This window comes from Calypte anna, chromosome 8 (genome assembly GCF_003957555.1).
Source record: "Calypte anna isolate BGI_N300 chromosome 8, bCalAnn1_v1.p, whole genome shotgun sequence".
NCBI classification, from domain to species: domain Eukaryota; kingdom Metazoa; phylum Chordata; class Aves; order Apodiformes; family Trochilidae; genus Calypte; species Calypte anna.
In genome coordinates this window covers 9,015,668-9,043,431 of record NC_044254.1, presented here as the reverse complement: position 1 = coordinate 9,043,431, position 27,764 = coordinate 9,015,668, and the positions used below count along the sequence as shown (strand labels likewise).

The 27,764-nt window shown below is 36.8% G+C and overlaps 2 long non-coding RNA genes across 2 annotated transcripts in view; both read left to right on the top strand.

Annotated features, from left to right (window-relative positions):
• LOC115598699 overlaps nucleotides 1-27,764 on the top strand; it is a 99,566-nt gene that overhangs the window by 36,859 nt on the left and 34,943 nt on the right. The window contains exons 2-3 of the long non-coding RNA XR_003987842.1: nucleotides 5,022-5,121; nucleotides 6,381-6,464. This is a non-coding gene — a long non-coding RNA (uncharacterized LOC115598699). The remainder of the gene's footprint in view (nucleotides 1-5,021; nucleotides 5,122-6,380; nucleotides 6,465-27,764) is intronic.
• Nucleotides 23,415-24,205, top strand: LOC115598700. Its single transcript, XR_003987843.1, has 3 exons — nucleotides 23,415-23,460; nucleotides 23,995-24,052; nucleotides 24,151-24,205. It is a non-coding gene; the product is annotated as an uncharacterized LOC115598700 (long non-coding RNA).

Below are 27,764 nucleotides of genomic sequence, written 5' to 3'. Positions count from 1 at the left end.
CTATATTCCAAAGGGAATCCCTCATGTGCTTACTGTCCCAATCAGTGGTACCCAAAGGCAATGTGTACCTCTGTGAGGGTACCCTACTGGAGAGGGAACTCTCAGAGTTTGGCCAAGGGTAATTATAAATATTAAAACCTTTATTATCAATGTTTGATAGAAACATTAAAAATTTATAATTGTGTACATATTCTTTTGCAGAGGAGGCACATGAGATTTTGTAATGCCACTGTGAAGCCACTTACATTTTTTTCATTCAGAAAAAAATCTAATTATTTCAGCCCAAATTTCTTTCTTTAATAGCAGTAGCATCATCCAAAAGAAGTGAGCAGAATGAATAGCTGAAGCTATATATACACTTCAATAGCAGATTCTGTATCAAGGTCATTCAAATAGGCTGCTGAGCTGGTTTTTGTTTGTGTGCTGTTTTTTTTGTTTGTTTTTGGTTTTGTTGTTGTTTTTTTTTTTTTTTGTAATTTCCAGTCCCCTCTACCTTCTTTTGCTATTCAGTATATGTTTGTCTCAGACTTGCTCTTGTTTAGAAACAAATGCATTCAGCATCTTTGGTACTTAGAAAAGCAAAGTCTCAAATTACAATGATTATTAACATAACAGTAAAAGAGTTCATAACATATTGAAAAGTCTTTGAAGATTTCTGCAATTGCAAGAGAAAGAAATGAAAGTCAAATATCTACCAATATCTTGCTTAAGAGCAAGAACCACCTTGTTTTATTGTGGGAAGCTGTCAGTAGTGGAAACATTTCAATTTTGAAAATATAATCATAATGAAAATGTAGAATTAACCAATATTGCACTGTTTATGCTAATGGAACAATAAGTACAAGTCTCCTGTGAAATACAATGTGCCAAGAAACTAACTTAGAAGAGGACATAGTCATTAACTGCACTTATATTATCACGCAAATTTGTTATGTAGGTCTGTTGTGAAGTATGCAAAAAAATCAGATAGGAAATGTCAGATTTCCACATTTTAGTACTGGTTTCTGCCCTTCTGACTGGTGTCATTTAAGAGGCCAGAGTGGTAGCACTCACCAGGACCTCTTCCCCCTCCCAGCATCACCTCCAGTAAGGCCCCCAACTCAACTCTCTGTGGTTCTGCAACAAATCATCACCTCTACAGATTTTCTTGTGCCCTGTGCAAATCTCTTAACATTATTGTTGCAGAAGCACTTGTGAAGGGACATGGCAGGGGGAGCAACCAGTGATTTAAAATATGAACCTAGGCTTCCTGTCCTCCCATGTAATGTATGCCTCAGCCCTTCTGTAGATCCTATGCCTGCAGAAAATAATATTAATCCTTTTGACTGTCAAACAAACTGGGATGTGTGAACAGTATAGCACATATGGCTAAATTTTCAAATACTTTGAGAAAAAATCTGCTAAGTGCTAACCCCCCTTAGATTTAATATATTTGTGGTGATGTTGCTATTGCCCTAGTAAGTTACGATGTTCAGTTGGGTTATGTTGCTATGAGTTAATTTAATTTAGAGTGACAAAAGCCATCATAATATTAGGATAATCAAAGCTATACGAATATCTGGAGTTTCCTTTGTATAAATCAATCTGGTTTTGAATAAGGAAAGAATTTAATGCACTGTGCTGCAACCTAGGATAAAGTACTGTCTGTTGTAAAGAGTTTCAGTAAATGTCCATGGACTCTCTCAGCTGTGAATGAATGTTTTTGAATAACACCAGTAATCTGAAGGTAATTAAAGTAGTTTGTGCAAGGTGCAATAAACATCCATTGTTGTGTCTACAGAACATTACTTTATGCTACTGTGAAGATGATGTCTTTTTAGCCTCCAAGCTCTTTTGAAAAAAATTCAGAGACCACTAGTCTGAAAGAACCAAGGACAAGATAATAACTGGAGACGCAATAATCCTTGTGCTTTAGAATAGTACAAATTGTTACAACAATTACAGGGAAAGCTGCACAGAGGTTATAAGAAGGCAGTTTTATGCAATGCTTAAAAAAAAAAAAAAGAAAAAAAGAAACAAAAGAGTGTTAGAAAGACCTAAATTACAAGAGCAAAGAAATGAAAACACAACTTAATAAGAAACAAATGTTGCATGCTGTGTATTAGCAGTGGAATGCTTGCAGAAAATATGGAAAAGTCTTTGTTTACTCAACCCTGACTCATGGGCAAAGGTTTACATAAACTGGGCTTCTTTCTTGATCACAAGAATGTGGGAAGTCCTGTGGGGATGGGTAGTCAGTAGAGCTTCTCAGTCACTTAAGTCAGGCACATGTTTAGATACAGTCATTCAGAGTAAAAACTTGGTTCTGTAATTGTTAGCAAAATATTCCCATTTTATAATGGGGCCAGAATCCCATTGATGCACCAGGCCCCAGCTGGTGCCAGCAGTGGCTTCAACAAGAGTGACACAGTGCTGGCACTCAGGATCTGACACTGGATTTCAGCCCTTGCTCCCATTCATCAGCAAACCTTGCTTTGTGTCTTCCCAAACTGTTTCTGGTGTTCTCTTTCACTTACTGTCAAGAACCAGTTTTATGTGCAAAGAAAGAAAGAGTAGCAATGAAAATCTTCATTAATGGACATCCAGTGCAGATCCTGCTTTCAGTCATGCCCTTTCAGCTTCACTGCTTAAAGACCATCTTGCCTCTTTTACCAAGACTCTCTCAAGCCTGCATCACCCAGGGAGCCTTTGGACCAAGAAGGTGAAGGTTATATCAGAGCAGGGAAGGGACGATGCACTGAGTGAGAACTACAGCACGTGGTGTGGACCCTTACTACAGTCTGTGGTGATAAATGAAAGTAAGTCAAAATAAATAAACTGCTGATTTAGAACCAAGGTGCAGCTGACCTAGTCTGAATGGGAGCTGAATTACAGATGACCTGTTGCATAGCTAAAGTAACCTCCTCAAGGGGAAGAGATGAGAGCTATGCTTTTTTCTGCTTTAAATTTTTTTTTTAGTAATTCAAAAAAATGTCTAATGCTGGTAAACATGCATGGTAAGTACTCAATGGATTGAATTTGTTCCCCTCTTTGTGTGCTGACATCCTACACACTGCATAGGGAGATTCTACAGATGTACAGAAATGCTGCACAGGATGGGATGTTTCTTTATGGCATTTCCGTGTGCTTTAAATCTCCGAAGAGTTTTCTGTGTGTGTGTTTTATATTGAGTCATTAAGTACAAAAACAAACTTATTCACAAACTGCCTTTGATCAAGGTTTCCTGTGATTTATCTCTGCTGTCTATAGCATACACTGAAATCCTACCTGATTGTTATTAGCTCCCCAAATATTTATATCACTCCAGATAATCAATGCTTATCACAGTCCATACAGATGTTGTAAGTTCCTCAAAGAAAGGCACTGTCAGCACAATAACATTTTAATTACTGCAGCATATATTTTCAAATAAATCTTTTATTTACAGTTTCAATTAAACAGAGCAACCATATATATCTAATTAATAGATTACATTAAAAATATTGTACATGTAAATTATAGTCTTTGCCACTAAATTTATGCAGCAGTAATGCAATGTCTTGAAGGTGTTAGTGTTCACTTAATTAATTTAAATCATGTTGCTAGTGCTGTTTTCTGCTTTCAATCCCTTGTGCTTGCCCTCTCTACAGGATGTTTTTCATTCAAGTGCTGTGTAAAACAAATTTGCTTGTGGGTGTTTGCGATATAAAGTATCAGACTGGCACCAGTGCAGTAGTTATTCTACACATAACTGAAAATATAAATGCAGTATTTGGAGACAAAGTAGAGACAGCAACATCTACTGGTTAGAAAGATGCAGACGACATGGTTTTTGTTATCAAGTGTGCTGTAAGTTCATGGGGAGGATCAGTGAAGAACATGCTGAGCCCTTCTGTCCCTCAGCTTTATGTAACTCTTGCTCCTTGAACCATTTTGAAGTTCTCAAAAAAAAAAGTGCAATGTTTCTTGTTTAAAAAAGAGACTTCAGAAAAAACTTGCTGTATTATCTGCTTTGTAAGGAAGGCATTAACATAATAATAAGAATAACATTCATCTATCTCCTAGCAGGATCTTGTCTAGGAATGTCCCAAGAATATTTCTATAGGCTGCAGACTCATGCTTTGAAGAGGGGAATTGCTCTTTGTCTCTCTTTAAATGTGCCTGCTGTCAGTGTCCTGGAGCTTTGGATTTTAATGCCTGACATTTTTAGCTTAACCTGTTTAATGTGCTGGTAAAAATTTAAAATAATGCTTAAAGCAGAAACGTATTTCTGTCCAATGCTTATTTTTCTCTATTTGGACTAACTTCTAAATTAAAATTAAACATACTTTTAAAATGGTTGAACACATTACTTTCATTACTGTTCTAATGCCATGAATTTACATTTGTTTTGGCTCTGATGTATACATACATATGTATATATATGTACATTTAAGTATACGTGTGCACAAGGAGATGACACTTATGTCTGCTGAAATTCTTGGTGCTTCCAACTCACAGAGACTACAGATCAAATTTTTCTTGAAAATCTGTGCTCCTGGGGTCACTGGATTAGTTTAAAATTTTCATAAAGGTAAATTGATTGATATAAAATTCAGCTTCTGTTCAAAACACAGTCTTCCTGGAACCTCAGAAACACCTAGTAAATCTGAATCATCCAGTCCAGACTCAAAAAGCATTATAATTTTAGTAAGTTATCTACATATTTAGAAGGAGATAGTACTCTGGATAAACACTTATTGAAACTTTATAATCCTGGATGAGTCTTCTGTTGCTATTTTTTTCAGGCATACAGACCAGTCATTTTACAAGTCGTCCAGCATAATCATTGTAGGCTTCCAAAGGCTGTATTTCTAGTTATATTATTTATCACAGGCATGTCTCTTCTGCTAGAAAATGGTATCTTATACATCGTCTTAATTGTTATCTTGCTAGAATCATGGAATCCTTTAGGTTGGAAAAGACCTTTAAGATTGTCAAAAGATCCAACCATAAATGAAGAATTTGGACGAAGTGGGGTTTTTTGTTGGTTTTTTTTCCAGGTCCTGGTTAGAAATACCTGAGCTTGAGCTCACTTGGATGGTGTTGTAAGACCATTGACCACCATCACAAGACTATTTACAGATGAAAACTAAAAAGTAGGTAAGGCTAAGTTTACTTAATTCAGGATTGAATGTCAGAAAAAATTTGCACATATGTAGATAATTTTTTGATACAACAGATAAAAAACTGTATCCATTTGTCATCCATTTGATTCCTTTTGTACTGCAACTCAGCTGAAGGATTCTGACAGATGTGATGCTCATGCTGTGTGAGTGAGTGTCCCATCCATTTACAAACTGTACCTATTCAGGCTAACACCCAGTGCAATGCTTTCATATTTATCTTTACTTCCCAGATGCATGAGTAAGAATAAAGCACTACCTGTTGACCTGGAAATGCAAAAACGAAAGAAAATTGGGAAAAAAAAAAGGACCATGTTGGTGATGCAAATTCCATTTTAAGACTAAGGAAATAGCAGAAGAAGTGGTTGTGGTTGAGCTTATTCTTCCTCTATTGGTCCCTACCTGATACAAACTTTAATTGCCACTTTAGCACCATTAAATTATAGAGGAAGGATTTTAATGTAGACAATTAAATTCATGATAACAATCCTTATTCTAATGTACTTGTGACAAGTATCCTGAGTGAGCCAGTTCGTTGCATTGATCTCTGAGGACAGCAAGAGCAGGAGATTCAGTGCCAGTGAACTTGCACGGACCAGAAGGGCAGTAGGTTAAAAGTTGATCCACTATTTTCCTTCAGCATAGATTTGTTCTCTTCAAGTAAAGTTTCAGGTCACTTCTAGGGCATCATCACAGGTAAATGAGCACTGATTTTATTAGCCTCTCTGGTAGATAAGAAGGTTTCAGTTTTAATGAATGAAGATCAAATATTTGACAAAAAGTGAAAAGCAAAGACCAGAGGTACATATCCTAAAGTGAAAGAGTGAGGAGGATAATGAGTTTAACAAGAATAAATTACAGATTGTTTAGAGGAAAAGAATGCTACAAAGGTCTCTCTGTGGATCTTTGGTTCCAGGAATTTCTGCCAATTCCTTTTATTACTATTTCAAGTAACCAGGTACATATGGCATGTTTGTAAGTAAAGCAGTCAACGAAGTTAGTTACACCTCTGCATTTATTACCTTACCCCTGAGTATTATTAACTTTTACATTCCCCATAAAATATAATTTATCACTTAAATAATTTGCTTTGTGTCAGGGTTCAGTGTGCTTCAGTGCTTTCCTGCTCATTAAATGAGATATTTTTACTTAATGAGCCCAGAATGTCCTTTGCATTTAACATTAGAATTGATTTCAAACACTCCATTTTTCTAACATATTTGTGTGTAATTTCAGAATGTGGACTTCATCCCACAATCTTACACTGAAGAAAAAAGAGCTACAAAGAATAATGATCCATGAATTCCAGAGAGGGACACAGTAAGTATGGATGAATAATTTTAAAGAAACCTATTATCTACCTGCACTTTGTATTCTTTTGCCTAGTTTGAAAGTTTGACTTACTATTTGAGCCTGATGCTGCAGTTCTTACATACATAATATCCACTAGAAAAGTTTTTTTTTGAAAGGACAAGAAGATACTGATTTCCAAGAAATTAACAGAATGTCTAAATAATCTTTCCTTTAGTGGTATGCCTGTGATATCCTGATTCGTGTAAAGGATAGGAAGTTTTTCAAAGGCCCACACAAAATATATGTCCATAGGCTAAATTAATAATTAAATAATTAAATAATAATAATAAAATAATTAAATATTTAATAATTAAAACTCTAGCACTGTGCACCTAATGGGGCTTTGATTCACCTCTTTGCAATTGTGAAAAATTACTTTGAAATTAATTAATAAAGTTTGAGTAGAGAAAATCTTTGTTGTGCAGTAAATCATTTGCTCATAATGGTTGCTGGAACAAAAAAAAAAATGGCCTAAACCTCTGAGCTACCATAGCAATTTCAGGATAAATGCTGTACCACTACCCTTTAAAAGGAATTTTGCCACCAGTGAGATCTCAAGAAGTTAGTGAATAGTATATTATGGATTCATGACTGGCTACTCATTTGAGTCTGTTACAACAGATGTGACCATCTGTGCATCAGCTGCACACCACTAACGTGCAGAGCACCAATCTGATCAGTCCAATGCTTATGGCAATGCATATGGCATGAAACACTCAGTAAAGGATAGTACAGTTGAAATTGAATCCCATAAAACCTGTGAAAATAATATAGGTTTCTCAATTCTGAGTGAAAAGTGCAAAAATAGTAGCTTGGGAATAAGCAAAAATGAAACATTGGTACATGTAACTGAACTTAAAAGTTTCATTTTCAGACTGTTTTTAGACATAACAAATTTTTGCCTATATCCTTCCATGGTTGTACTTTCTCACCTGATTAACAAATTGGGCCTCTCTTTCTGCTTGCTCCTCTGGACCAGGCTCCTTGCCTGGACTCCTTTTCCTACAAGGCACATGCAGTCCTCTCTTCTGGAAGCTGTGGCAGTGTCTGCTGTAGGATGTGCATTGATTACCATGGCATTCAGTTAGCAGTGGGGGAGCACAGGGAGCACAGGTCCCCTGGCTGCAGGTACATAGCCTGTGCCTTGGTGTGGTGATTCACTTAGCTTGCTTCAACACACTGCCAGGTTTACCAAAGGAAGCCCCAGAATTATTATTAGACTGACAATATTTGAAAAAAAGTTTCTAAAATAAGGAAATAATGCTGTATGACACTGGCACACCTTATAGGTCAAGGAGAAAAAGAACAGTTCCCTAGCTGTGTAACAGGAGTTACAGAGTGTATGAAATCTTTGTTACAAAGGGAGAGAAAACCTAGTGTAAAATGCAGAATGTACTGTTGATTATGATTTAGTGAAGGATGAACACACCCAAGTTACTCATTAACATATCTCATAATTGAACAGGCTAGTAAGTAACATATAGCTCTGAGACAGATTGGGCAAATGATGTCATCAAATGAGGGAAGTGTACAGGAATCTGCACTCTTTCTTGGTGCTGCAGCAGAGTGCATTATGTACACTCAGGAAATCAGTTCTGCTTTTCCTTACTGTCCATCTTTTCCTTTGCTGATCCACCCAGTTAGGCTGCAGAGAGCTGAGGTTGATACATTCAACCAATCTAAATTAAGAATTCACATTTCTTTTTCATATTTTTCTCTGTAAAATGAAAATCAAAAGGCATGGATTTTTTGGTGTTGCTTTGCAGGTTTTTTTGGTTGATGTCTTTTTTTAAGGAAAATATGAAAATACTGCCTTAGATATTTACTGAAGTCACTATTATTGTAGAATTTTTATATAGAGTGATGTGAAGACTTTTCCTCCCCTCTCTGATTCTGTACTAAAAGTAAATATGGCCTTCTTTTCATTACAGTTTTATGGAGTACAAGACACTTTAAATTTTGTTTGAATTATTTTGCTTTCTGTAATTATAATTTACTATATTTTTTCCATCTTTAATCCCCAAAATATAGTCTTAAATTAAAAAAAGTGATTTCAGGGTTTTTCAGTGTTTCTGAATTGAAGTCAGGACAGGACCTGTGGTTATTGTGAAAAAGGAGCTTTTCTTCCCTTTAGCCTGTACCAATCTTAGATACAAACAGAAGTTTTAAGACAAAGAAGGGATACTATAGAGGGGCCCCTGTATCTATTCCTATAACTGTCAGTGTTTCCATTTTATTACTATATGTACAGGTATTAGGATCTACTTTTCCCAGTCAGGGAACTGCCAAGGCTGGTTTTTGATTTTTGGCAACAACTGCCAAGGCTGGTTGTTTTAGTTGATGGTATGAGCCAAAGACTGGGGAAAAGCACAGTTTGTTCTGGAAAGTCCCTGGCAGACCTGGCAAAACCTGTGGCAAACCAATGACATGTGAGGTATTGGTGAGCTGTGGTCATTACTGTGAATGAAAAGGGACTGATACATCCCCTGCAACCTAACTGGAAGGGCTTCATATGGGGAATCTCAGCAAAGTAAAGGAGCAGAGCAACTTAAGCCAATACCTTGATTTTTCTCTGCTATTCCAGGTCTTTGGTCTGAGATCAGAAATGGTCAGATGTGTAAGTGCTGTTTAGGGGTAGCATGTTGCTCCACTATGCAAAAGCTCCATTCACAGTATATGCATTTGCAGGCAACAAATTTATCCTAGATTTATATTTGGTTTGTGAATCAACCATTTGTAGTTGAGCAATAACTTGTGCAGTTTCAGGAGAGGATAGGACAAAGATGCTTACCAGATTCCTTTTGGGGATAGCAGTAAGTAGCTTATTGCCAGTCTCAGCTAACACAAGCTTTCAGGAAATAAGATAGGTAACTTTTTACACATAATAGACTAAGGCCAAAGACTCCCTTCATTCTTTGACAGCACTGACATTAATTTTTTTCATTAGTACCCTTAAGAATAATAATGCTCTTGACTTCAGTTTTAACTGTACTGTTGAGAGCTACTACCACATATTTCTTGGATATGTCTATAATAGACAGCTTTAATGCTGTAGAAATGTTCATTTTTCTTTTAACTTATTTCTTAGCTGAGTTTAATTTCTTTACATCCTGATGTGTTCAACCTTTCTTGCAACACTGGTATCTCTCTTTCTGTCATTGCATTGCTTGTGTGCTGATGGGTAGCTTTCAAGCTTTCAAGTTCTTTTTTTATATCATGGGGTTTTGTGGCATGCTTTTAAAAAGAGGTTCTGGATCTAATATTGCTGCAAACATCCACTTTATCTGTACTTTGTGCAGTTGCAGGGACTCACAAACTCATACAGTGAAACTGCTGTTCTTAAATTGTCTAAACACTAAGGATTGTCTTCATTCAAGGTATCTGCTGCTAATGTGTGAGTTTATTTTGTAGGTATTTGTGCACTCTCTTCCTTTCATAGATTAAATTCTTCATAATTTTCTATTTGAGTCTTGTAATACTTTACCTTCTTTGTTACATTTGGGATGATCCCATATTGATTACAGTTTGGCTGGAGTATTTTTCCTTGATTGCAAAATTCCATGCTTCAGTTTAGATCTTTTATACACTCTTTCCAAGTGTTTTACACCAAAGGCCAGTGTCTGGCCTTCTGTCAGGAAGCTGCCACTTCCCTCCACACTGTGAGATCAGTTGCAGTTCAGCCTGAGACCAGTTAGAGACACCTCTGTGTTGTCTCTTTGTGCTGCTTGCTTGAAACTAAAATGCTGGATCTTTTAGCATATAGGCTGATTCACATCTCAATTTTTCTACTGCAAGTCTAAATGAACTTTAGTAGATACTTGCTGAAAGTTGTGAGTGATAAAGCGAGGAATTTTTTAGCATCCTGTGTTCTTGTGAAGGAAAAATGAGAAATGCCAGGAAGCAGCCTATAACTTTGACCTGAATTTTACAAACTGTGATCTAAAAATTGTAATTTAATTAAAGAAAAAATAAGTCTGTAAGTGAAGCTGGTTCTGATGTTCATGATTCTGAAAACTTTTCCAACCTGCAACAATTTCCTTCTTTTTCATGTTAAGTGCACAATGCCTCCATGCAGACAGCGGGCTTGTCTCTTTAGATAAAAATCATAATGTATTAAGAATACTGGTTCACTCGTATTCATTAAATAATCTTTTTCTATTTTAAACTGGAAATGAGATCATTATCACTTCAAAGCATTTGGTTCCTAGAGTGAATGGCAATACTGTCCAGTCACACCATGTTCTACTAATTATGCTGAGTTTCTTTCCTAACATCATTTATATTAAGGTGTCAAGAATACCTCAGTTAAATGTAGTGTAAAGTGCACTTATTTAGCAAACTTGTCCTTCAGAAAAGAGTTTTTTTGTCTTTAAAACACCACTAGATTGTTACTTTCTGACAGTGTGTGATACAGTAGAAACCTTAAATTAATAACACTTTTTATTCCTATGCAATTGATGCATAACATCCTTCTTCACACAGAGGTTTAATGTGTTGTAAATTAATTATCTGGAATGAGTACAGGGTCAATGGACCTTGGTATGACTAGGATGTAATGTTAAAGGGTTTCATTCCCTCCCAACCCTGTTCAGCTCTTTCACTGACTCTTTTCTATGTGCCAGTTATGCCATCTTCTGCAGTTTGTTCTCTTAAGCCTTGTTAATGCCCCTCTAGGGCTTGACTGATAGAAAAAAATTGCTTTACCATAGATTTTTCCAACAATTTTCTTTCTTCTGAGGATGGAGCATCTTTATTAACTGTTCTTGTATTATGCTTTTTAGTAAACTATTCTGAGTCTTGAAGAAGCTTAAAATAATAGCCTTATTTTAAATCATAATGAAATGGCAAAGATTCTGCATAAGCAGATACAGACCAAATTTTCGGCTTTTAGGTGCCTAAAAATAAATCAGCTATGCTTGATGCTTCTGGCAGAGTAAGCTTTGCTTTAATGCTTCTGCATGGCTAAACCACATAGGTGAATAAAACTAGTATTAGCTACGAAAAAATGTTGAGGGAGAAATTCTCAGCCATGAAGAGTGCAATTAAAACAGCCATTCACTGGGTCTAGAGTAGCAAATTTCCTTTAAAAATCAGAGACCATCTCTACTATTTTTTTTAAACAAGCTTGGCTATTAGTTGCTACAGCAATGAGAGTCAAGATAGGGTCTAAGGCCTGTCTAGGAATCACAGTGTTATGTATGCTGGCAGAAACATTCAGTTATAGATTGTTTTTATTTATTTATGTATCTTTTTTTTTTTCTGCAAAAGGGATGATCGAAGTCTGTGTACCTTTACAATTAAGAAGGTGTTGATGCTGCAGCATTTTGTCTTTTCTGGGTAATAGATAACACTAAACAATTTAAGCTGCAAACACATCAAATCTCACTGTAAAAAAAAAAAAAGATGCTGCTTAAAGCACATGACATGTTGGTGGGATCAATTTAATGTACTGTGTCAATGTCACTTTCATAAACTTTTGCTGAAGTGCTTTTCCTACTGTATGTTGAATGATGTTGTCAGGACTGTGAGTTGGGGGTATGGTGGATTCGCATCTACTTTACTTCCCTTGATGAAAAGGTCACTGCCACTTGTAAATCTGTTTTACTCCCTGCACAGTTGTTAGTGTCAAAGTCTGTCAGCTCTGTGGGATGTTAAAATTATACAACTGTGGTAGGAAGAAGGATCACAAATTCCCAAGTGGTATTTCCAAAGAAAAAGTCTCTGATCTTTGTGAAAAAGTTGTGTAGAAAGTTTTTCATTCAGGATTTTCAGATCACTTTGGTTTGATTGCAGAAATAAACATTTCTGTTTCATGCCTCCCATCTGGGGGGCCTTACTCAATGATAACTCATCATGGGGCCACTAAGTTTGCCTGTAGCCCATGGCTGCAAGTGAAACAATACCCTCTGCTTTATTTTTTTAAGGCTGTAAAGGGCTCCAATTAGAGCACAATTAAAACTTGGCCTGTATTATGTTATGTGATTGTGTTTTGACAAATCATCACAATAGATCAGCTTCACAAGGCCTGATAATTATTTGTAATTTATCTGGAAAATAAAGTAATAAACAAGAAATAAGAAACTGACCAAACGTAGGGGAAAAACCCAAACCAACCTTCACACCAACGCAAGTAATGTAAATGACAAAACCCCTCAAAAAACTAAGCTCTTTTTTTCCCCATAACTCATAGTATCACCTGTTTTTTGCGTATGCAAAGACAGTTTTATATTCAGTAGTTTCCCAGTGTAAGTCATCACACTTTAGTAGTGAACTGCAAGAAGAGTGAAACCAGCTGGAAAGCCAAAGGTGGATGAGTCCTACTGAGTTTGATTGATTACGATATAAAGAGTTCCTGAAGTTTTATACTCTGGATGTACAAGAAATGTACACAAACTTCTTTGCATGTGAAGTATGACCAAAGCTTTCAGGTGGTCAGTTGCCTGCTTAATCCAGAGGCCTCTGCTAAGACAGAGTCAAGTTTTTCATGCTGTGAGGTATTTCCATATGACCTTGCAACTAAATTGATTTTTGATCCAAGAGGAGTAGTTTGCTGCTGAGGAGGCAGAATGGGACACCAAAGGGGCAAACACTGAATCTTTTTGGCTTGACTTTCAGTCAAGGTAACTCTCTGGGGTTCTGAAGGTGATGCAAGTAAACATCTGCCAAGTGAATCTTCATGTCAAGGCAGCCATTGTGGGTGAACTGGGGTAGGTGGCTGTTGGTGCACATATATCAGTGTGCCAAATAATCACTACTGTGAGATTGAAGAGCACACACCAAGATCCTTGTTTCTTTTTGCCTCGTTTTTGACTGGAAAATACTCTGCATGTGCACCTGGATCTTAGAAGCTGCCTCTGGCATTCATTCAATGCTACGAAAGCAGAATCTTTAAAAGGAAGTTTTTCCTACTATCTGTAAATTATTTGAATGACAGATGGGCAAACAAAAGTAAAAAACAAAACCCAAAGTTTTAATTATTCTGAGGTAAAAAATTCACTGTCATCTTTAGTATTTACTACCTTGTTGCTATAGGTGTCTTTCCAAATGTTATCTACTTTGCCTTTAAGATCACAAATGCTTCTGCTTAATTCTTCTTTCCTGTTTCCTGAGAGAATTACAATATAAAAATTCAGATTTTCTTTTTCTTATAAGATGAATTTCTACGCTCTGGAACTGCTAAAATCCAAATTGTAGATATTTAAACTTAGTCAATTGGAAAGCTGACTAGCTGCCTGTCATCTCACTGTTCATGGTTACTGAAGTCTCACAATGTTAGACAGAGGATATGTCTGAGAATGTAAACAAACATTTACCTTATCAGAACTTTTACAACTGAGTAATAGAAAATAACTCTCTTTTCCTATCCTCTGTACTTCATTATCCCTCCAGTTCTCTGGATTTTGCTCAATTTTTATTTATTTTCTAATTTTCAACTTCTCTAGGCACAAGTAAATGAAGAACAATCAAAAGCTGGTAAAATGATTTGCCCGAGCAGGAATAGTGGCTCCACATTCTCAGGCCTGTTATGTGTCTGTATTATAGATATATGGTATATAGCTGTTTTACCATTCTGAAATAAAATTAAGGAATATGTATATGCTCATGTTTCTTTAAATGTATTTGGAAGATTTTAATCCGTTATAAAAGTAGTTCTGCATAAAAGAAATGTTACGTATATTTCAACACAAAATTAGATAGCTATTTTTGACAACACATAAATACCAAATTAATCAGACTTTATTTTGTCCAAACCCTACATGTATTTCTAGGTAAAAATAGGAAACAGAACCTAGGGTAAAGACTACCACTAGTTAGAGTATTAATCAAGAGGACTGATATTTGATATGACTTACAGATAACAAAATCTATAGGGCATTCTGTGGGACCTGCAGCCTTCCTAGAGAAAAGGATTGCCCAGGTGTAAAAATATCTTGTAAAATTTACTTTATCTTCCCTTAATAAATTAAGTCAAAACACAAAATTTACAAGTTATGATGTAGCATTGTGGTCTTTGTGATAAATGAGAGAATACTCCTTGTTCTTTGAGTCTTACAGAGCCAGTATAGTCTTCAGAAAGACAAAGTGAAGTTAGTTTGTTGGATTAGCCATCTTGCATTAGTCTTTGTTTTGCTCCTTTTTTGCCTGAACACCTGCACAACAGCATCCCACAGGTATTGTTGATGCCTGTCTCTTACTCTTAGCCTTTGCCTTTCTTCAAATTTTCAGTCATATCCTTACTGCTCCCTTTCACGACAGACATAATTAAACCCCTTTGGACTTCCTAAATATCTTTCTTCTACATGTCAGCCTACAGAGCTCTGGCTATTTTCTCGGAGTCTGAGATTACTATTATGCATCTCTTCTCTTTTGTTGTATTTTTAATAAAGCTTTCAGCATTTTTTTTAAATGCACTGAAACACCTCTTCACATTCATCAGACTTTTCCAACTCTCCTGGCTGCCTGCTCAGTCTTTGTTGTCCAATTCACAACTTCTCTTTCCTTGTTATTCCAAGAAGGCACTGCCTCTTTTCAATTTACGCTCTTAAAACTTGCCTGGAAATTTTCCTTTCCCACTAGGCTTACAAGGTCAATCTTTTGGGATGCTCTTTCAGATGGACTGCCAAAAGCTATCACTGTATTTTGTGGATGTGCTCTTACATAGTGCTGTACCCCAGCTACGTTCAGATAAAGGGACATACCTTGTTTTGGCCTCTCTTAAGTGACTCCTATGTTATCCTGATGAAAGACCTTTTTGCTTGCTGTCGCGATCCGCTTATTATTTTATATATTAATTATGAGGATAAATCAGCCACTACCCAGAGACGACGCTTGACTTAAGAAGTAACCAGACTGTTGGATTTAAAATTAGTTACAAGGGTTTATTTCTAAAAACAGGGAAAGCCGGTTACTATAAACAAGGCCTTTTGTATAAAGTAATTACCTTAACTAAAGAGTCGTTAAGTGTAACAAAGGGAGAACAAAAGAGAGAAATTGTCACCATGCGCGGGGCCTGGCCTCGGGCTGGGGACTGCTCCTGGTTCTTCGCCTTTCGAGTCGCTGCTCTGTCTTTCCGTAGCTGGAAGCCGAGGTGACGAGCTGGGGAAGCGTCTGCACGAAGAAGCCCACTTTTCCATCTTTTCCTAGGGTTATTTATCCCCCCAAAAGAAAGGGGGTTCACTTCATTCAAGATGGCCCTGACACATACAAATCTCCAGGCTTCTTGGGATGAGTCATTTCTTATCTTTGTTTCCTGGAACCCTGCTAGGTTTGGGAGACCTGATAAGTAACCTTTATCTTCTAGGTGTCTGTCAGGCATACATTGAGGTAAACATATGGTAATTACAAGCCGGGTGAACGAAAAGGAAAAACTGATTCAAGAGACATTATTATATTTTCGGTTCCACATGTATACCACACCTGCTTATGTGGTTTAATCTCTGGAATAAATGGTGTCTTGAGAGATACGATCCATTCATAATTTCTCCTTTTCATATACATGGGGTGAATCATGGGTATGAAGTTCCTTGGCATGTCCATCCCCACCCTCTGAACCTACTTACCAACCCTATCCCATGAGGTCATGTAAAGATTCCTTGTGTGAATTCTTACTGCTGCAGCCTGAAAAAAAAGTCCTTATGTGCATGTCTAAGACTAAGGAACTTGATGGAGAAATGAAAATCTATAATAAAGATTTGAAACGATAAGAAGTATTGATATATTGATGGTAGGCTGTATGATTGCAATTTTTTGGGGGGGGGAGGAGAAACGTATGTGTGAGATCTGCATCATGCTCTGGAGAATTAAATGGAGTAGACAAAGGTTTTTCAAAAAATTTCAGTTCAAAATTGTGGCTCAAGCAGAGGCTGAAACTAAAGCCCCTGTTCAGCTGAGCTGAAAGGTTAGATTTGGAAAGAAGTGAATAAATACCAATGCCAGGTCCTCAGCTTCTCTAATTCATAGTGAATGATTCTTCATAAATGATGATTCCCAAACAGAGGCTCCTAGTGACAATAATAATTCAGGTTGAGAGTGAGAAGAGTGATGCTGATCAAACTATACCAAAAAAGAGAAAGTTTATAAATGTTCCCAGTTTGAGACATATTTTCTGCTCTGGAAAATGAAGGTTACACTGATATGGAAATTTTCAGAAGAATTAAGTCTTTTTAAAAAAAAAAAAAAGTGTCACAAAACCCTGCAGCACTTTAGCCAGAATCATTGAATTGTTTTTTTGCAGACATTTTGAAGGAAAAACAGTTAAAAAGAGCTGGTGGATGCATAAGTGCTGAATATATGGAACATTCACACCCACTTTTGCCTGCCAGGGATCCTGTCGCTGGGGTCAGGCTGTCACTTTAGGCTGATAACTTCAGGGTGAGGAATCCCTGGGTTTGTGAACCTCCAGGGGAAAAACTGCTGTCCCTTCATTCCTCAACCAGGATACGTTTGGTGCTCCTATACATCCTCATTCAAAAAAGCTGTGCAAAACTCAGCTAGGCTGTCCTTACTTACTAAGAACCAATGCAGTATTCTTTTCTAACCTGCATTTCAAGAATCATATTTCTAATCCCTTCAATCAGTCCTGCTATTGTTTCAGCTGCAAGCATTGTGTATAGCTCCACATGTGCAGTGGCATTCTGCATTATTATACCTACATTTTGATGGTATCATTTTTTTAAATGTAAAAATCAGTGACACACGTGAGTTCCTTTATATAGCTGAACCAAAAAAAGAAGAAAACAAAACCGTACATAATTTCTATACACTCATCCTTCCCTTACAGCTGTGATCTAGGTTGCCCCTATTGTTGGTTAATGTATGAATAGCAGCAAGCATTTGCAACCTGCAAGCAGATTTTACTGCAGGAATAAAGCAAGGTCAAAATAATACCTAATGGTCAGACAACATTCTAGCAGTCTCAGTCTCAGAAGGCGACTCTTAATAGTAACAAGTTAACATTAAAAGCTCTACCCAATGAGATGTGCTAACACCATACTGGGTGCTCAGTGACCTGTGCAAAGATAGGAAAACGTAACCCAGTGCTTCCCAGTGCTCCAAGCCACAGCTGCTGCAGTGTCAGTTGTGTCACTACAGCTTTTCAGGGGTGGAACCAACATGACTCAAGAAAATAAGAAAACAAGAAAAAGAGAAGAAAGAAAAAACCACCCCAACAAAACACCAACAAAAACCAAACGAAAACTCCGTGTGTAAGAAGAGAGTGTGGTGCAGAGGAGAATGTTTTGCTTCAGCACGTAGCTTGAGAGGGCTGCCCTGTTTAGCACAATGGGAGCCAGCTTCCCCGCTGTGTTCTCTGAAGCGGCTCATTGCAGAGCAGTAATATTATATCTTAATAAGCATAACACTCTAAACTGAGGCATATTTTTAAGTCAGACACATGGGAGAGAAACATATCAGAGCAGAAGCTGTGTATTTTTAATGGAGCATGTGTTTGTCTTTTAAGTGTGTCAGAAGAAAAGGAACAGGTTTCAGATTTCTTCTCACCATGTCTGATGTAGGATGGGCACTCCACTGCCTCCCTGAGTGACATTAGTGGTAATATTACAAATGACAAGGATGCTCTGGACTACACTTGCACTTCACATTCTTTTCTACTATTTGGTGTGTATCAGAGTTTATCGAAGCTATGCTGCAGATGAAAGCTCTTTAAAAAACACTAATGTTGAGACAGTTTTCATCAGATAAAAAAGATTATGAGTCTCTGTCCTTTTCCCAAACTTACCATGAACATATGGTACAGATTATGGGGGGTGTGCATTGCAGGAAAACATATTTCCTTTTACATTCAACAGGAAAGTAGATCTTGCAATGTGGAATTGATAGCTGCCGTGTGTACCATACCTCAGCCCATGCCACTCACTTATTCATAACAAGTATCAGAGTTAAAATGTTTGCAGTGAAATTCCAAAGGGCATTTTAAATTTCAATTAATATCGATAATGGGTTTTTAAATAAGTCTTGGGTCAAGATGTATCATAAAACTGTTTTCCACAGTGTACAGAAAATATATTCTTATTCTGTTTCTGTGATACAACTGGATCTAGTCTTACATCCAGCAGCCAGCTGAGGCTGCTTGTCTATTATAGTCTCTTCCACCATTCCTGACAAATGAACAAATAACTAGATGCCCTGTGAAACATTTTAAATAGAACTGTCTCCTGGAAAAGCTGTTACTGACAGAGACAGGTTCGATCCAGATCAAGGGAACCTGCTTTGGCATAGATCAATACTGGTCACTGGCTTTTTTACTTCTGATATATATTTATTTTATTTTTTTTACTTGGAAGAGGTAGGGATTGTGATAAATAAAGAAAAATAGAGAACAAGCAGTCTATAAACTGAAGTGCATCTTTCTTATTAAACCTTATTGTGCTCTTACAGCAGTAGCAGAAGTTGTTGCTATGAACTCTATCATGCAAGAGGGTTTCAAAAAAGCATTTAAAATGATATGTTAGCTAGAAACCATTTTGTCCACAAATTCTGAAAGAGCTGAATGTAGCTTTTGAAAAAGATCCAATGCGTTTGAAAATGAACCAGTACATTTCATGGCAGAGTAAATTAGCTGCTATTTTTTACTTTTGAAGTGTTTGATCAAAATCCAGTGCTGAGCACAAGTGTCTTAATTCTATTTAGTTTCGTCTCTGTTGGTTACCTGGATCCGTGCTCCTCCTTTTCTGCTCTGTTCTGTGGCCTACAAATGAGAATCACAAGATTCCAGCACCAGCTGGAGACACAGGGGTAGCATTCTTATGTTTGGAAATTGTGTATGGTTAGTGTGAGCTGGGCACATCACAACTGTGATTGCTTTTATTCTATTTAAATAGTATCATCTATTCTGATTATGCTCAGCAATCAAAATGCCAACAAAAAGGAAAGAGTAGTCACCAGGACCAAATAATCCCAGTAATTATGTTTCATAAAATTATGAAACAGAATTCAACAGGTATAAGGAAACAATGATACCATGATAGCAGCAGTATTTTCTGTAGCCTTTGGCTAAGTCTAGGAATTCAGCCTACAATACAATCAATCCTTTACAATATACAAGCATTAAATTAATCGTTAAAATGTTGCTCTCTACTTCCAAACCTTTCAAGATGCTTGTTACAACAAGCATTTTCATACAATGAAAGGTATTTTTCATTGAGAACATCCTTAAGGAGAGCAAAAAAGAGCAAATTGGAAAAACATATTCTTATTTTTTTCTGGAAATGGGTACAATTCATAAAAAATTCAGCAAGTTCAAGGTCAACTTGTTCTCCTTTGTACACTATTCATAACAGGGATGTGACAACTTCATGACAGTCTATCGAGCATCTGAGCTGAATGTATTGGGTCATCCAGTTTAATTAAAACCTAAGTCTTCATTGTGGAATGAGCACAACATAATAAAGAAAAACAAGAACAGCAAAAGGCTTTTCTGTTTCTGAAATGTCAATTGAAATAAATATGGTTACAAAAGAGAGGAACTAGATCTTATTTTGGTAAAGGGGGCTGCTTGAGCAGGTGTATGCATAAATGGCAAGAGATTCTAATCTGTCACACTACAGTGAGTGTTGTATTCCTGTTTAAAAGAAATCATGCAATCCTGAGTATTCTGTAGGCTTTGTTTTGGTGTTTTTTTTTTTTTTTTTTCCCAGCATTCCATGTGTGAGAAATGCCCCTACATCAATAAGATATTCAAATTTTGAAGTTATGATTACTCTGGATTAAACTTGTCTTTTCACTCTCTATACAACACCACCCTGGAGTTTATTCCCAATATTGACTGTTTCTCAGAATGTTCTGTCTCTCAGTAAAAAGTATTCCCACTCCTGTCCAGCTGACAAGTGAGGAGATAACACACATTGGGTAGGAGTAATCAGATTTTCACCTGAGTTCAAAGTGCTGAAAATAGCAGCTTGCAGAGCCATGGAGACATGTGTTTTGGAAATCCTGGTCATACTGAATTTTGTATCTATGAAAATTCTTAGGTTGGGTCCATCTGTAATTCTGACATTTTTTCTCACTGTAGTTACTGTCACCATGAATCTTAAACAATGTGCCCATGTATGTTCCAAACAATATTGATACACATGGAACATACAAACTTTTTACACAAAAATGCTCATAACTAAGTAATTTTATATGGTGTATGCTGAAGATATTGTCCTAAAGAATGAGCTTACCTCGCCAAGCACCTGCACCACTTTCAGGCTGGACATTTATTTCTGACATAGTGAACGTGTATATTATCACCAGTTACCCTCTCTGTTTCAACAAAATATAAAATGAAAAATAGCTAGCAACTGTTTTATGGATGGGTTCACAGATTAAAGATCAACTATAAATTGAGAGGAGTATTAATTTCACAATATATTTTGCTCCTCTTTGGACACCACTACCTGCTTTTGTTTTTAAAGCTGCCTCAGGATTTCAACAGGATTCTTCCTGTAAGAGCTTCATATCTTTCACCAGCTAGGACCCACTGAATGAGTATTGTAGATGCTAGTGTCAAATTCTTCTGCTGACATCCTTCTGGACTTTCTACTGGGAGTTAGCTGAAAGGGCTGGCTGGAGAAATGGTGTTACTAAAAGTTCCAGTTTCCCACTCTGCTCCTTTCAAGTATCAGCTACAAATATTTTGAATATGCACATTATTTAAAAATCTGAGATCTTTTCCCCGATTTTGTCAGGTATTTTGGAAGTGTCTTTCTGTCCACAGTTCTAATGTATGTCTGCAGCCCAGGAAGACAGCTGACAAATGCAGGGAATCGTGCTCTATATTTGGAAACATCTGCTGTTTCATTTCCATGATGTGCTGTGACGTGCTATTCTAAGAGGAAGAAGAATCTGGCACAGGATACATCAGTTTCTGGTTGTGCATTGTGAAACTGAAGTTTGGATTCCTCTAACTCTCATTAATCCTCCTCTGGTGGTATTTCTCCATTGGGTAAAGGATGATAAGAAAGTTTCTTAATGGTCTCTGCCTGTCAGCCTGTTTACAGAGGAGATAATTCCCACCTTTAGTGAGGAAGCCTTTTCAGGTGTCAGCAGTTGGTTTCCTCTGGCTCATTTTGTCATTTTTGGAAGAAAACATACACAACAATGTAACTGTGACATGGAGGCAAAGCAACTAAACTCATTTGGGAGGGACTTAGATTGGAGGAGTCTCTAGACTAAAGGTGAGGTACTAAGGATCTAGGAGATTTGCTTTACTACTTATTCTATAAAGCAGTGACACCCAAAACCCAGCAATGTCATTAAATATATCAAAGCCCAGATGCATATTCAGAAGTTCCCTCTGGTAAGTCAAGAAGATTTGGCAAAATTCTGCTCATGATAGTGGCAGAGGAAATACTGGTTTTGAATTATCTGTGAAATAATTTAAAACTGTTGTCTGAATAACCTTAAATATGCATTATGGGTGGGGCAATATATGATCTTTGGTATTATGGATAATTTTGACTCTTATCTTCAGCTGGCTAAAAATAAAGACCTTTTCATAGGTATTTCCATGGTGATCACCTGTTGATCACTGTTGGATCCAGGACATTGTGCCAGCTATTCCTGTGGTCTGATCCAGCATCGTTACACCTGCAAACTTCTGTCCCAGTGAAAAAGTAGGAGTTCGACCTGGTATGAATTCAGAACCAGGCCATGGTTTTTTTTTCCTTCTCAATAATGATTATCAATGGAAATTTAAATTAGAGCAGGAAGAGAGCATGAGGTCTTAAGAGACCTGAGACAGCACATTTGTGAAGTACTGTTTGGGCTTTGGATGTATTCTAAGTGAGTCTTTATTCAATCACACTGCTGAGTGTACTGACAGAAATCTTGAGAATGTTGAAAAATCATTATTTTGACGACTGCTCATGCAAAAATTGTATTTAAAATTCCCTCATGTACTCATTTTGTAGGAGCTTTGCAATATATGCATTAATTTTAGAGCAATGTAGTTCTGTTGGCCAGAAATTCTTAACTTTAAAAGGCTGAGGCTGTCTATTTCTATAGAGAGGACAGACTTTTATTTTTCCCTCTTAAATTTAGACATTAATGGAGCTGTTCTTCAGCAAAACTAAGAAGGACATCATTTGATATGCCAGCTTCAATTTGATTTGTCAAATTTCTGAATCTCTGTGATCAAAACTACAAAAATCAAACTATTCCATCAGTTAAGCTGAAAGCAATACAGTATAGTTTAATATAGCAACAATGTTTTGTCCTAAATGTTATGTCAAGGCTGCCTATCAATAATTCAGCTGTTATATGAAATATTCTTGCAAATAAGATATTGTACTTCAAGGACAAATGATCTGCACAGATGTATTTTCAAAGAATATCAGTCTCACTGTTTATGCCACTGAAGAGTGAAAGAAACCTGGGGGTGAAAAATAAAACAACACAGGGTTTTGTGAAATATGTGGACTTGAAAGGGAAAATAATGAACATTTGGAACAATTGGACTTTGAGCATCTTAATAATTCTATTGCTGTTTTCTAATGTTTTAAACCAACTTTCAAATAATGAAAAATTCTAAAAGAAACTTTAATGGCAGAATAACCTTAAATATGGAAGAAATGTAAGATGAGTGCAGCACTGAGCGATGAAACAGGCTGTTCCAAGGCACAGCACTCCAAAACTGAGTTAGAGATGAAAAAAAAAAAGAGTTATTAGTTAAATCTCATTTAGGATATACAAAAGAATCAATACCTTGGAAAAAAATCTATGAATTTTCCCTCAGGTGAATGCTAAGGTGATGGGAAAAGCTTTTATTGTAAGAAGACTTCATAAATCCCTGCATTTCTTAAAAGAATGTTTCATGATCTTTTGTCTTTACAGGTTGTTTCATGTTCGCTTACATTATTCAGAAACATTTTACATCTTCACCTTCTAAATAAGCTGAAGCAGCATTGTTCAGCTATCCATAAAGGCAGGAGTGACTGCTTATACCAGTGATTTTTAAGAGGTATTTTTGGTTTTGGAGTGACAAAAGTTATGTCCTAAAATTTGCAGCATTGCTATCCCACCCTTCAATAAATTATGATTTAAACATCAAGAGATCATGAGATTGGCTTCAAAGCCTTAAGTTTGATGTTAAATGAGTACATTTGGCATGTCTAGCCTTCTGGGACTTGTGGTTCTAGAAGTCACTTTTTTACTTTTACATACAATTATGAATAGAGTTTGATGCTTCTTAAATGAACACTGAATCATTTGACACAGCTATGTGACTCTAGAATCTGATGCTTAAGTATGCCATAAGAAATTCAGATCCTACAAAAACTGGTAGTACTGTATTATTTGCTAAACCAGGTTTTAAAGGCCACCCTGAAAGAGGGATTAAAACCACCTAAATTCTTTCTGCTGCTTTTGTTCCTTGCTGAGGTCAGCTGTGTAAGAATGAAATCTTCCCCTAGGTCTTTTTTTTTAATATATATGCAGCCAAATCCCTGTGTCCACCAGCTCTGGCAGTGCAATTTCTCTTTTACATCTGTACCAGGATCTGTGCAAGAGTCAAGAGGGAATATCAGCAGAAATCTATGGGACCACTTCACAAGGTAGTGATACTATTCAGCCTCCGAGGGCCCTGTCAGACTTTCCTGAGGAAAAAGATTTGGCTGGATCCAAGGACTAATGTCTTGTTCCTCTTGTTCAGATTATTCTGTGGCTCCCATGTGTCTTGTAGCCAGAAGAGATCCATAACCTGTGAGGTAGGCTTCATGTGTAAGCTACATGTGGATGTCCTTTGAAAGTGATGCATATCCCTATGATAATAAAATATAAATAATATATAATAAGGCAATATGATCTTATGGTTGGAATAGGTCTACAATATCTATTGGGCTATCCACTTTGACTTCATAGTTCTTAAAAACCCTGTGAAACCCCAATATTGATGCTGGTGTGAAGTAATGTAATGTTAACCAAGTTGCCACACCAGCCAAAAGACAAATCCCAGCACAGGATTGTTTCTTCTAAGGGGAATCATCAGTTTATCAATGAAGATATGGGAGTCAAATGGTACCATTGTGGAGAGGTGAGCACCCTCCTTCCCCCTTTCTCATTCCAGATTAGAAAGGTATTCAGATTTATGTTGTTGCTTCTTTCCTTTTGCTCCATGTCTTCTCTTTCCCCCTCTTACCCTTTTGGGTAAGACAATATAACTTCACAAGATAGTGAGTGGGATGCTGAGAAGGGCTTTTTGTTTCCTCATTCTTTTGATAAGGGAAGCTGAATGGACCCATGTAGATGGATAGTTGAAGTCAAGTAGAATATTAGTGAACAATCTGCAACCTTGAGTAAGGAAAATAAGATACAGGATGCCTAATGTTTCGTTGGCATTCATGAAAAGAGGCACGAAAACATCCAAATCTCTCTCTGAGGAAGAGAGTTAAGGGAACCCTATGCCAAGCCAGGGCTCCAACGAAAAGGATGACCCTGGCAGCCAGCAGGACAGCAGAGATCCTGCTCTCCTCTTGCTGTACGGGCTGTACCTGGGGTACAAAGGAGCAGCAAATATCTTCAGTGAGTTCTTAACACAATGCTTTCCTCTTGTTTCTATGTGGAAGCAAAAGTTTATTGTAAAATGGGTAAAATACAGCTCTGCGGTTCTTAATTTTTGTAGTAATTCCATGGTTATTTTTCTAAAAGATTGGATGTATTTTTATTTTCGTAATTAACAGAAAATACATGTTATACACTAAATGTGACACCAGAGAGATGAATTATGCAGTAAACTCTGTGTGTGTTGATCAGCAGAAAGCCCAAGGCACATTCAGCAGAGTTTCTATGAAGATCTGTAATGAGTTTCAAGTACATCATTTCCTGATGGAGGGTAAGAAAACATCCATCAATGCTAATTTTCCCATAGTTTTTAGTTTTGGGGTTTTTTTTATGAATACTTTACAGCTTACAAAAAAGATGAATTTCTAAAGTGCAGCTTGAGGAAACTCTTTTAGTAATTAGAGAGCATTCCTAGCCAAAACTAATGAGGTCTGAACCTTAAACATGGGGATGCTTCAAATTTGACAGCCACAGCCACTTATTTCTTCCAAAAGGTTAAATCCATTCCCCAGATCTGAACATGGATATTTTGTTTTCTAGTTGAACTCTACACCTAGGTTGTCATGCTTTCAAAAAAGGCAGAATTTAGGTGTTAGGCTAATTTCTGGTTCTGTTGCACATTGCACAGGGTTAAATGATCTGAAAAAGCAAACTCAAATGAGATTAGGGCATCTCTATTCAAAGCTTGGGAGCTCTGTGAAGTGATGCTGACTTTGTAGTAGAGCACATGATCATATGCACCAATTTATTCTTCTCTTAAGCTTCTGTCAAGTTGTTGCATTAAAGACATTTTGACATTTTAGGAAGGAGAAAGTGTTTTTATATATTTTCTAGTTTTGCAGTTGTCCATTTTATATCGGAATCTATTTGTTTGATTCCAGACTTCAAAAAAATCAAACCCTAATACTGGTGAAATTTTTTCCAGGTAGTGTATGTTGCTTACTTAGTGAGGAAAGATTAAATGTGTCCCATGGTAATATAATAATACATATTAAATTATTCCTGTTATAACAAGGTATTTAACCCCTTAAGAGGGTAGGGATTGAAAAGAACTTAGGTGGTGTTAGACCAAGAATTGTGAAGAGCTTTTGGAGAGAAAATCTAAATGAGTGTGTATGGAGGATGAAACTATTTAGTAAAACTCAGCTTTGCTGTAAGCGTCAGGTTGTTATTTGACTGTATCTTTCTCCTGCTTATGTTCCTCAGTTATATTAAAGAAAAGCTCTCTCAGAGGAGATTATTGCTGTTCTTCAGTTAAAATTTAAGATCGTGGCTTTTTATTATAGAATTTGAACTTAATGTTCAGGTTTCTTAAAAAAAGGTTTATTTCCAGCATCTTTCAATCAAACCAGAAGGTTTTACTGCATTAACTGAGAGGTCTTATTTCATACATAACAGAATCAAAAGCCATGACCTACTGAATGGCCTGGAAGGTGGAGTCTGAACATCAACAATCAAATGAACTTCAGGTATATGTAAATAGATTGAAGATTTCCTCATTGAGTTTAGAACCATTTGAATTCTGCAAGACAACCTTCACTCTTTATTAGTGCTTCAGTTCCAAAGCAGAGCTTGTTTCAATAATGTTTGTGTTTATGCTAGCATTTACAAACATCCATGGGAACAGGTTTTTGTTCACAAAAGTTTTTCAGGGGAAGTCAGTGCCTTGTATGGATCCAGGCCTGACCACCAATACTGCAGACACCACAAACCATTCTCTTCAAAGCATTTTGGCTATTCTGTCAAGACACAGAAACAATGCCATGAGATTGGATGGCCAAGTTATGAAAAAAAAGTAATCACTCTGGCTTTTTACAAAGAAATTATGTCCTGAAATTTTTTTCACCCCATCTACTCAGCAATTGCTGTGGACACACAAAGAAAGCAGGATAGGATCTCTTATGCTTTGGTATTATGAAGAAAAGACGAATTTATTCTTGATTAAGGCAGGCAAAGAAAGGCTTTGATACTAATGCAAACATATTTTGTGATAAAATAAGGAATAAGATTATAACACTGAATTTTATTCACTTATCTTTGATGCAAACAAAAACTTTTGGAGTCTGATAGCACACTCACTTCCTTGCTCAGTAGTTAGTACACCAAGTGTTCATACTGCATCTTAAATTGTGCTGGAGAGCTCAAGCAAATGTCAACATTTGCAGCATAAAACTGTTTTCTCTTTGATCATTCAAGCTTTCTGTCACTCTGGGTGGTCCTGACTAATAAGGAACTGTGATCCTCTTCACTACTTGATTCCAGTAGCCATGCAGCAGACCACATGCAATTAGTGCTTGCTGCTATTGTTTTAGGCTAATACCAACACTTATGATCCTGTCAGTGAATCTGTTCCTTTTAATTACACAGTTATAAATCATGTCACTGGATGTATGGGAAAAAAAAATCTTCTAAAGATTTCAACATTCTACATCATTTTATTTGGGCTCTTTTTTTGCTTCAAGTGAAAAAACTATGCAAAGGTTTTAGCATATGTAATATGTTGTCACTGAGCAGAGGTGTTGCTCTGAAGTTCCATAAAAACACCTGCTCTGAAAACCAGAAATCTTTGATGGTCTCTGGATTTATATATGAAGTTCTTTGTATAAGAATCTGATTTACAAGTCTGACATACCTGTGCATTGCCCATAAGGTCAGCATTCAATCCCGTGTCTCTCATCAGCCATGCATTTAAAAAGCCTGCTGAAT